The sequence below is a fragment of the Coffea arabica genome, chromosome 6e, assembly GCF_036785885.1.
Source record: "Coffea arabica cultivar ET-39 chromosome 6e, Coffea Arabica ET-39 HiFi, whole genome shotgun sequence".
NCBI classification, from domain to species: Eukaryota; Viridiplantae; Streptophyta; class Magnoliopsida; order Gentianales; family Rubiaceae; genus Coffea; species Coffea arabica.
The window spans coordinates 38538316-38550387 of NC_092321.1; the positions used below are offsets into that span (position 1 = coordinate 38538316).

At 34.7% G+C, this 12072-nt stretch overlaps 1 long non-coding RNA gene across 1 annotated transcript; it reads right to left on the bottom strand.

The window, feature by feature from the left end:
* Positions 1–1023: 1023 nt before the first annotated feature.
* On the bottom strand, positions 1024–4447 carry LOC113697356 (uncharacterized). Its single transcript, XR_003449840.2, has 3 exons — positions 4242–4447; positions 2372–2450; positions 1024–1225 (listed from the first exon to the last, which is right to left on the bottom strand). It is a non-coding gene; the product is annotated as an uncharacterized lncRNA (long non-coding RNA).
* Positions 4448–12072: the final 7625 nt, after the last annotated feature.

A 12072-nucleotide genomic window follows, 5' to 3' on the forward strand; every position in this document is an offset into this window, starting at 1 on the left:
TTCAATATTTTCCTCAAACAAATTCAAAGTTACATACAAACTAATCTCATTTCAATAGCCGTTCAATAGGCTCAAGGTCATACAGGTACAAAATCAAGCTAACGACATGTGCGGAAATGAAGTTTAGCAAAAGACAGATTTGACGTGTTTTTGCGTAATGGACACAACCGAAGCTACGCTTATTGGATTGAAGTGAAATTTATACCATTTCGAAGCTAAGACAAATGGATACAATTTTTATGAAGACCACTTAGTCCAAATTCCAGTGTAACCCAGTCAAATTCCCAATTTACAGAACCAAATTCCAACTAACCGGCCAGTTAACCGTACTACCTTCAAATGGTCATATCTCAAGCTACCAAAGTCCTCTTAAGATGTTCTTAGAGGCGTTGGAAATATAAGACATAGTAAAAAAACTTTCATGTTTTGGCAAATGGCTAAATCAACACGGATCATAGTGAATAGACACGGTCAATTGGATGAACTGTCTAAAACGGATCACTGGATGCATCCGAGGGCAGTGAGGCTATTTTGATTTTTTCATAGGCTACGTTGCTCCGATTGAGCTGAAATTTTGTAGGTAACCATAAAATATCATTCTATACAATTTTCATGTTTTGTGATAAGCCTAGTTTGGCCTCTAACATGATGAAATAGAACCGGACAGAACTGAAGCTAAGATTTCCAGAAATCTGGAATTTTTGTTATTTCAAGCTATAATTCATATTTTCACCTTGAAACTGCCACTACTACTACCTTTACAAGATCATATACCACATATATGCATCATACAACACCAACCCACAAGAAACCCTAACTCAAAGGTCATCCAACCAATCATCAAAACTCTTTGAAACAAGCATCACAAGCACTATACTAACATTAATACCCAACTTAATCATGATTAATGGAAAAGAAATGGTTGATCAGCCATTATTGTGATGCCCCCACTTCTCCCTAAGGCGAACCAAAGGGTATCCGCGGAACGCCTGCCCAGCTCTCGCCAGGACTCACTACAATCCATCATTCAAAAGCTCGAAATACTTTAAGTAACTTCAATACATAATTAAAGTACTTCAAATATCTCACACTTACAATTATGTAGCTTTCAAGCTTAAATACAACCCAACGGAAAAGGGTACAATAGCCATCCGTTATAATATAACTTAAAGTTTTCAAAAGAAAACAATCTAGTACTACTCACGAGCACCCTTGGTCTCGAACCCTGTAAAAGAAATCCACAACGTGGTATGAGCTACACAGCCCAGTGAGATTCCAAGACACTCTAACAGTTCAAATAAATCAAGTAAGTTGGGCATATCATATGCATGGTTCAAGGTTACACAATGGCATGTTATCATGAGGTGGTAATCATTGTACGGGTAATTTGAGACATTTATCATGGTATGAGACATTAGCATGTATAGTTCACGAGTGATTGGAGCTTATTACAGGCATAGCTCAGGATTTCATGTTGGCATTTTAGCACGAAACAATCATCATGATACCAGGTAAACATATACTGTAGGATACGGTGTTCCAGTGGAACTCTGTCGGTCATCTGCACCTTATGACTTCCGGATCCCCTCGGTTTGACTGGCCATCACCTTATCCCTCCAGTGGTAATACTCGAGTATACCGAAACGGTGTCCCAAGGTTCCAACCTACCCGACCGAGCCCAGTCCTGGCTCGAGTAGGTTAGTAACGATGAGCAGGGCCCAATTCAGCTTAGAGCTTACAACATGCACAAGTAATCAAGTAATTCGGCAAAAGGTAAAATTCATAATTTGAGTAGGTCGAGTGAGGTAAAGTACACACTCGCCTAACAATGATGGACAACTTCATATAACATGCGATTCATGATAATCAAGTGATCAAGTAAGTTGGTGATTACGTAAGCAGATAATCAAGTAAGCAAGTAGCCGAATAGATTAGAAAACGGTAAGTAAACATGGTTAACGGTAAACGGTTAACGGTGGTAATTACGGTTAATTGGTAGACATATGTCATTTTAATAGGCCACCATTGGCCGTTTTCACTTTTTCCACATAAGAGTCGAGGAGATTCACTCCAACCGACTTATGCTGTCATAGCATAATTAATCATTTAAACACATCATGTAGATATGCTCTCCAAGCATTTCATATCTAATATTTCAAGTAATCACATAAATATGCTCTTTAAGCATTTCATATCGAATAGTTCAAATATACATATTTCAGGTATTTCATGTCGAGTAATTCAAGTATACCTTATTCAGATATGCATGAGTGTGGTAAATACTTAACATATAGCACTTAACACTTAATAATCATGGGTTATGCATGTCATAGACTTATTCCAATTACGTATTCCTATATGGAACACTCACCTATAGCAACAAGAGAGTAATACTCAAACAAATGTCTAGACGTCCACTTCGAGTTCCTCTTGAAGGTCCCCTTGAGCGCCTGGGCAAATAACCATCAACTATTATACACTATCACTTAGAACCCCTACTTATCAAAGAAGGTTATACAATCTAAGGGGAATTCATTAATTGGGCCTTAATTATTAATAATCGAGGCTCAAGAGTAAAGTTTTAAAGTCTAAAGAGAGAGACTAATATTTTCCATGAAATCGAGTTCAAAATGTTCAATCGGTATCGAGAAAAGAAGGCAAGTTTCCAAAATCTCATTTTCTAAGAAATTGACAAATTTCAGCTTTGGGTGTCAATTTTAGAAAAATCGTATCTTGCACTATGTAGGTCCAAAATTGGAAAGCTTGATACCGTTGGAAACTTCTTCAAAAGCGCTAAAAGTTCCTAGAAGATACTTTTCCATGATTCCAAACAGAAGGTATTCAAAAATTGACTCAAAGTTGCTGCTTGGGACCATTTAGACAGTTTCGGGGTTGGTTTTTGACCATCTTTGAAAATCCGGCAAAATTCATACAATACGAACTAACCTCCGAAATTTAGAACTCAATTAGAGCTACAATCAAAGTTTAAAACAAAATAAACGGTACAAGAATTGAAGTTTTGAACGCCAAGATATAGCAGCTCAAAGTTGGCTAAAATTCCTCCTCGATCAAGAATTTCCAGATTTAAACATGAACTTTGGGACTTTGTTTGAACATCTAAACAGACTTGAAATGGCACCAAATTTGGTATGATTATACTACCATATAAGGGCTATTCCTATGTCAAATTTCATAGAAAAATATGCACGGAAAGTCACTTAACGAAATCACTCAAGTTTCCAAATTTTTAAGGCAAAGCTGCCTCGTGTATGAAAATTTCCTTTTTCTAAACTTTTGACCAAGGGAAGATACCTAAAACATGTCTCGTTTATGATAATCAGGTCTAGCAAGAATTCAAAATACATTTGATAGGTGATTTACATCAAGAATTTCGAAATAACAAGTCCCAAATCATTGTTAGTTACAAATCTGTCCAAGTGGAAAATTCTATCACTGTAGCTGTTTCAAACTTTGGCCACAACTCACTCAATTCAACTTGGAATTGGGCGTGGTTGATGGCTTTGGAAAGCTCTCTCATAAAGCTGAATTGTCTCAGAAGAAACCATTTTCAAATTCCATTCACAAACAGCTCGTTTTTGAGCATGAAGATACAAGTCCTGTCCTGTCTCCTGGAGAGAAACGAAACAGGACAGTGATTTTCAATCGAATGGTGTTGCTCACTCAAGTGGAACTAGAATGTACATTTGGTACCAATGGAAATCTGGGAATGTCTAGTTTCAAATGCCACTGACGGCACTGAATTTCGACATCGGAGTAAAGAGTTATAGCCGATACAAGATGACTGCCTAGGCAATACGGGATTCATTTTCCAGTTTTGCTAACTTTGGAAATCAACTCATTTAACCAACCAAATCATGTTATTTTTCAATGAAATTTTGTACACACTCACAATAACATGTAAACAATATAATCAAGTCATTAGAACCTCAAAATTGTGCACAAAAATGGTCGGACAAGGCAGGGGTAAAACGGTCACTTTTGCTCCAAGCACCTCCTATGATTTTCTACCAACAATACAACATTAATCCACTAATTTAAGCACTAAACCACCATTAAATCCATCATCAAGCATGAGATCAGTCCTCAAGACAAAGGTGGGAGTTCATAGAGCCCACCCATTTCATTTTACACCATAAACAAGCTACCCAAATGCAAATACTACCTTATACATGTAAGATGATCTTCATAAAGCAAGATTTAAGTGTTGGATTAACACCTACTTGATTAGAGGATGAAGGCAGAAATTTCGGCCCCTTAGATGCTCAAGAAAACCATGGATAGCAGCTCCTTTTCTTAGCTCAATGGGATCTCTAAATGTTTAGTTAAGTGTAGTTCGAATTTGGAGTGAATTGGAAGAGGTTTGATGAAGATTTGATGAAGGAAAAATGAAGAACTTGGTCTTGTTTTTCCTTGGAGTTGCACGGCTGGAATGAGGATTCAAAAAGTGTTGCACTAATATTTTTATGAAAGGAAAACTGGTAGGTTTTGTATTTAACATAAATTAAATATGTGAAAGCAAAAAAGAAAAGAAATTACCCATAAATCTATGTCTTGCAAATCTATACTAGTAAAATAGTTTCAAACAAAATTAAACATTAAAATAAACTGTAATTTATACACATTAAAATATCTGTAATTTATACACATTTTGCAACTACTACTTTGTGTTTTCTCTGTAATGAATTTTTTAACTATTGAGAACTTAAGTTTTGTCTTGCAAATCTATACTAGTACAATAGTTTTAAACAAAATTAAACATTAAAATAAATGTTTGAAAAAGAACAAAAGTACATTTATCACTTGCAGTAATGTAACAAAATTTTCTCAACCATTATCAATATTTTCACAAAAGTATTAAAAACTAGCAATTGACAATATTAAAAACTAGCAATTTAATTAGTGACGACTTTTCTTGTCATTATAATCTTGAATAAATTAGTGATAACATTATGTCATCACTAAATTTTCTTTGATTTTGACTTAACAATAATGTCTTATTAATAGCATTTGATTATTTTTAATGAAAGTCTGTAATAACCATAGAATTTGACTTTCGTTATTTTCAATTAATGATGTACTTTAGTGCTGCAATTATAAAAAATTGCAGGGCTAAAATATTTGTAAATTATAAAAGTATATTTTCATGTAATTAACAAATTTTGCCACCTATATTGATGAAAATTTGTGTTTTTGTACTAAAAAATAAAGAATAATACTATAGCAATAAAATCTATGCTTCAAACCAAATTAAAAATAAAAAAAAGCATGATGATTGGTCTCAAATGTTGGGAAAATGATTATTTTTATTGAAACTATGTTATAACCATATAATTTGAGTTTAATTATTTTCAATTACATGATGTTCTTTAGTGCTGCAATTATAAGAAATTAGTATAAAATATTAGCAAATTATAAAAGTACATTTTCAATTATATGAAATTAACAAATTTTGCCACCTATGTTGATGAAATTTTTTTATTTTTTGCTAAAAAATAAAGAATAATACTATAGCATTAAAATCTATGGTTCAAACCATATTACAAATCCAGAAAAAAACATGATTTTTGGTATCAAATGGAGGGAAAATGAGTGAAGTCAAAATTTTGATCAAATCATAGTGAAAGTGCCGCGCACAAAAACAATATCCAAAGCAAAGCAAAGACCAAAAGCAGCGGAACACATTCTGAAAACAAAAGCAACGGAACACTTGGTCTGAGTTAAAGCAACGGAACAGTTGACCAACACAAACTTTCACCGAGCTGAAACAAACAGAGCTTCCCAAAACAGAGCTTTCGCACGGCATTTATCACTTTCACCCACACAACAAATCCGTTCTCTGGCTTCTCACTAGCATCACCATGGCTGTCCAGCATTAAAGGGCAAGGTTTTCATTGGAAAGGTTCGTTATTCTCTCTCCTATACATTTTCCCCAATTTTTCCAAATCCCTAATATTCTACAATATTTTTTGCAAATTTCTGCCCAAAATCTTTTAGCAGCTCTTGATTATTAGATGCTATCATAGCTATGTTGTTATTTACTTGATCATTTTCTCCAATTGCTTTATGGCCCTAATTTTGATAATAGCTTTTGGCATATCCTCTAATTTTGATGCGGCAGTGCTTAAATTTCAAAATCAGAAGCTCGTTGAGAAATTAGAAGCACAGAAAATCGAGATTATTGATTTCAAGGAGAAAATTGGTAAGCTGACGGTGAAACAACTGCCATATGAGAACGTTGTTGCGGTAGTCAGTAATTCGTGGGAAGAGGTATCCATCTATCTAATGTCCTTGATACTACTTTTCCAGTGTTATGTCTCATATGTCTGGACTCTAGATGGTAAGGTTTGACTCCTATTCTAATCTTTTCTTTTTCTTTTGTCTTGCAGACTGTTAAGGACTTGGAATCACATTCTATACGCACAAATGACTGTGCGAAATGTGAGCGAGGTGTCAAAGATCTACTTGTCAGAGACGGTGCAAATCCTTTGCCTTATAATGGTATCTTTCCCTTTTTCCTTTTGCCTTCTTCATAGTTGTTTCAAATATTGTCCCTATTCAGTATTGCTAATTGTTTAGCATCTCATAATCTATAATACTTGTTGGTTGTAAGAATATTCTGTCGTGTAATAGTTTGATCAGGAACTTGGAATTTGAATGGACAGTTGTCAGGTGTCATCTAATAACCTTCTTTCGATCTGTAATAGAGATTGATTTCAGGTATATTGTTTCAGGTTGTTTCAAGTTTCAAACATGCCAATTTAGGATAAGGGTTGAGATGTATTTTTCTCAAACTTGCTTGTTTGTTAAGGTGCTTGTCATGCTCTTAGAATTTGTGATATTTTCCAAATGGTTAATGTTGCTGAGCTTTGAGGATTGGCCATAGTAAATTAAAAACCATGCCATCAGATACCGACCCTGGCAAATTTTTTTGCTGTTGCATACCTCTCACTGCCTTCTTTACCCCCACTCTATGTTGTAAAAACAGACAGACATCTGCACCACGTATTATTGAATTACTAAATAGCATATCCTGTTTACCAGAAATTCATGCTTTGTCTCCAGTACTTTTTCATGTTTTCCGAGAGCTTATTATTATCTTTTTTTTTTTGGTTTTTGTTTTGGGGTTATGTATTAGTTTAATTTATTCTTCTGTGATACAGTTCATGGAGAATGAAAATAAATTATTTCTTTTCATGAACTTTCTGCTTATGTTTCTGAGTATGAATTAAGATGAGTATGAAGTTGGGAACTAGCTGATAGAAAGTAGGAATACCTTTTCTATGACATACACGTATTGGTCCATTTATTTCACAGTTTGCAGGCATTATGTTTTTATAGATTTGAACCCACACAAGAAGCAGATGTTGCTCCAGGTTTAAATTAATTCCATCTCTTGATTGGGAGTGTGTCACTGTTGGGATCATGCTACCATGCCGAGCAATTTGCATCATTCTTTAGAAATGTTTGAGAGAGTCGATGAATGCTTGGATTCCTAGGAGAAACTTTGTATATAACTTTTTTTGAAATCAGTTTTCATGGAGAATGGACTCATCTGTTTTACAATGTTGGGAATGTGGTGTGATGGAGAGCGGCCTTTTAGCGTGAGGCTCATGTATCACTTCTGTACTGATATGGTATAACCCCATAATATGTGCCCAAAAGATGTATGGTTTCTGGGCTTTCCCTGATGTAAGGAAATTTTGATTGCAGACTAATTTATTCATATATTTTTCCACTATATGCGTTTTTAGCTTTCTAATATCTACTATCAGATTCTTAATGATAGCAATATATGCAGTCAGAATTTCCTTCATCTCTTGTAGGACCTGCTCACTGTTCTTGCAATTGGTATAAAGTGGGTTGTTTGGTCTGATGTTCGTTATTTTACTGCTAAAAGGTCATCTTAGGGACGCGATTGGGTTTGAGAAATTTGTACATGGTTGAGCTATCCTGTTTGTGCTACTAGGTAAAGCCTCATAAGTATGTCATTCTTCAACTACTGCATATCGACCATTTGGTGGTTGAAGTTAGGATTGGTGATTAATTGTGGGTCCAAGTAATGTTTCCTAGTCCTATAATACAAGGATATGAAAAAGATCATTACAGCGAGTTAATCAAAAGCCAAGACAGTGATGCTATAATTTGGACAATTTGGATAGAAGTTGTTAAAAAAAAAAGTGATGATATATGTGGACCTTGTGGTGAAAGATTGGTGTCAAATACCTCAATGGATAAATACGCAAGAGCGACCTTTTTAGTACAAGAATCTCTTGCAGGAACTTCTAAAGATGTCATGAAAGCTCAGTTAAGTTGGATGTTGGCTCTTAACAGAGTTCGAAAAAGGGATTCTATAAGCAAATGGATACCTTTTCCACCAGCAAAAGATGAAGCCGGCCAAATCCGATAACAGAGCTGTTGCTTTTGATTTTTCTACTTTTAAATGCTGAGAGCTCAAGTCGATCAACATCTGCAGCATCCCACAAGTTCAGGAACTGATCATGACAAATAGTCGGTAAATTATCATTATCCCAATGGATAACTGACTGGAATTTTGTAGTTTGGGGTGTGGGGAAGGACTTGTCCGGCAGAAACACCCCATTAGCCGACCTTAACAGAGGAAGTTGAATAAAAGACTAACCTGAAGTTTTCGTCCTTACATATGCTGGTGTTGTAATATGTGGGCCCAAATTATATGAGGTTCTTAATGAATTGTAATTTTTGTCTTAATAATCTAAGTCTCATTACTTGTTCTTTATTATTGTACTCCTCCCCTTACCTACTTCTTTTACTCTTTTATGACAGATAAATGCTATTCATACCAGCTTTTGGAAGATATCTATGGTTATGGTTGAAGAATGTTGAAGACAAAATTGCCTTTTGCTCATGGAGTGGTTCATTTAGATGTTCTTCAATTTCTTAAATTGTGATTGCTTTTGTAAATGTACCTTATGTACAAGTGATATTTTGGACAAATGTTATTTTTGTAGGCATTAGTTGGGTAATGTACACTTGAATTTGGCATTTGATAATGCTATATTATTACCATGTAATCTAATGCAAATACTTTTGGTTATCAATCGTTCATGTTTATTTGTATGGTTTGTTTAAAATCAATGATTTAGCAATGATTACAGGCCAAATTATGACTATTAAGCTATTGAGAAATTATCTAATGACAAAAAAAAGTTGTCACAAAATAGAAAATAAAAACTCCTTGTCACAACAGAGACTGTCACTAAATCTAAGCTACATTTGTGACGACAATTGTTGTCAGTAAAATAGTTATATACAATGGCTTTCGGTGCTTTTTAGTGACGACCTTAAGTAGAGCATTTTTGACAAAAGATCAATTCGTCAATAAAACACTTCCGGATTGTTGTCACTAATGACAACTATTTAGTGATGACATTTCGGGTCGTCACTAAATAGTTGTCATTAGTGACGACAATCTGGAAGTGTTTTATTGACGACTTGATCTTTTGTCAAAAATGCTCTACTTAAAGTCGTCACTAATGAGAACTATTTAGTGACGACATCACTGTTTACTTTTACCGACGGGGATTTAGTGACGACTTTGTGACGATCAAAAAGTCGTCAATAAAAGGTATTTGTGACGATTTTTGTATGTTCTGTGATGACTTTGTGTTGTCACTGATGAACAATTTTCTTGTAGTGGTAGTAGGGCCATAATAAATGAATAATTTCTAAATAAAAGGGCATTTATAAGAAAAACGTGAGGGATTTTACAATTCCATAAATTGAATTTAGGGTTTCGATTAAAATAGGAGAAATTTAAGAAAACGGTCAGTCACAAGTGAAACTAGGGTTTTGATTAGACTTTTAGGGTTTCCAGTCTTTTAAAATAAAACAAGGTTTTAAATCAAACCCAAAGAAATAACTTTAATTTCTTCTTTAAAACAAAATAATGTTTTAAAATAAAAATAAACTAAAGAAACCGTAATATCCTCTTTGAGACTAAACAAAAGATGATCCTAAAAGTTGGGGTATCACACCTAGCCTATATTCAACTTATATCTAAGCTGGAAATTTAAACCCTAAGCTGGAATTTAACACCAAGAGCTAGAAATCCTTCAAGTGAAGGCAAAAATACATGTACAAGCTGGAAAATCTTCATGGCAGCCCAAAATTTCATAGCAAGCTGGAAAATAATATTTCAAAGCTGGAAATTCTCAACCAAAGCTGGAAATTTGGAACTAAAGCTGAAAAATCCTATTTTGAAGCTGAAATTTCATACTAAAGCTAGAAATCTAATATCAAAACTCTCAAGTCCATAGCAAAGATAGATATAATCATCTCATGGCTGGAAAATATAAATCAAAGCTGGAAATGTTCCACCAACTTCACAACCCATGAAATCTTCCATAAAACTTCCATATTCAAGTAATATATCCACTAAAATGCAAGATTAACAGGAAAAGTAGCTCCTTGCCAAGAGTACCTTCAATCCCTAAGGAGAGTGGCAAATCACAGCTTCCTTCCTTCGAAAATAACTCCACACCAACCTCCTTCCTTCGTTGTTACAACCTCCTATGGATGGATTTAAGGTTTGAGGTTGATTTTCCCACGAAATCTTGCTAGGAATCAAGATGAAACTTGAAGAAATTTTCTCTCTTTTCTTGCTAAGGGAGGCATCCATGAGGGAGGAAGAAAGTGAAGGATTTTGTCCAATTTTTCAAGATAAAGACCAAAAAAAGTCTTGGTCAAAGAATGGGTGGATGACCGACAAGTGTCGGCCTAGGGTTTAAGCTTATCCTTTTTGTATTTCCTTTGTTTCTAATCTCCAAAATATCTAGGGTTTCTCTAATACACTCTTAACACTTCTAATCACATAATTCCTCTAGCACGACACTTGTTCTCGTCCACCAAATATAACGCACACGTCTTACTAGTCGATCAAACTACCATAATACTCTACGAAACTTAACATGCACCAAAATATAAAAAGGGAAATGATAAAAATCTTGGCTCAACCAATGAAATCACCATGAAATTAAGGCAAGCAAATAAGCAAGTAAAGTAAAATTAAAGGGAAATATAAATTAATTCTTTAAAAATAGGAGAAAATTTAAAATAATGTTCGTGTCCTTACAGTCGAGGTTGTTCCATCTTTGTATCCATAACCTGGTCGAGATAGATCCTTCCGCTACCGGTGCAATTCGTTTCTTTAGCAGTCGAAGGATCTATCTCAACCAGATTATGGATACAAAGATGGAACAATCTCGACCCCTTGAACCCAAGAAATTGCGAGTCTTGAATCTAATCACAACCCACAACTCAACAAGATAGCGAACCAAGATGTATTTAGTAGAATGGTGCCACAATTCAATGTGGTCTTGAATTGATAAACCAAACCTGAATAAAGGAGACACAACTAACTTTGTATCAAGGGACGCTCCTAAAGAAACAACAAAGGGAAACATTCTCGATTTTTATTCATTTCAAAATCGTCTAACCTCCAAAAAATTGCATAAGGTTGGCTATTTATAGCCTTACAAGACTCAGAAACCTAATCTAAGTTGGAAACAATACAAGTTCCCTTATTTGACTTGGCTTCTAAACTTGACACAACTTCCTAAACAAATTTGGAAGCAATTAACTACTTTCCTAAAACTCTAACTCAACTAGAATAGGAAATTAACTCAAATTGACTTAAATATGGTTAACATGACCTTAGCTTTTATTCCCCTTATTAATGACACAAAAATAACTTAAGACTAACTCTAATTAACTAACAATTATTGCTAGAAACAATAACAAGAAATAAACATGACACGGGTTCAGATTTTCAATGATTCTTGAGCCCGATTGCACCATCAACCATCATAAGAATGTGAACACTTGTAAAATAATTTTCCTTAGACTTTAAAGGGATCCGGATCTTCATGTTCTCATTAGAAGTAAGAACATATGAGTCTACCAAAGAAAAGGAAATTCAAAATTTTTGATCCACCATCGTGGCCAAGGCACCTCAAGTGTTTGAGTTCTACCCCTAAACTGTGATCTCAACATGTCGTCAAGACTATATTCAAA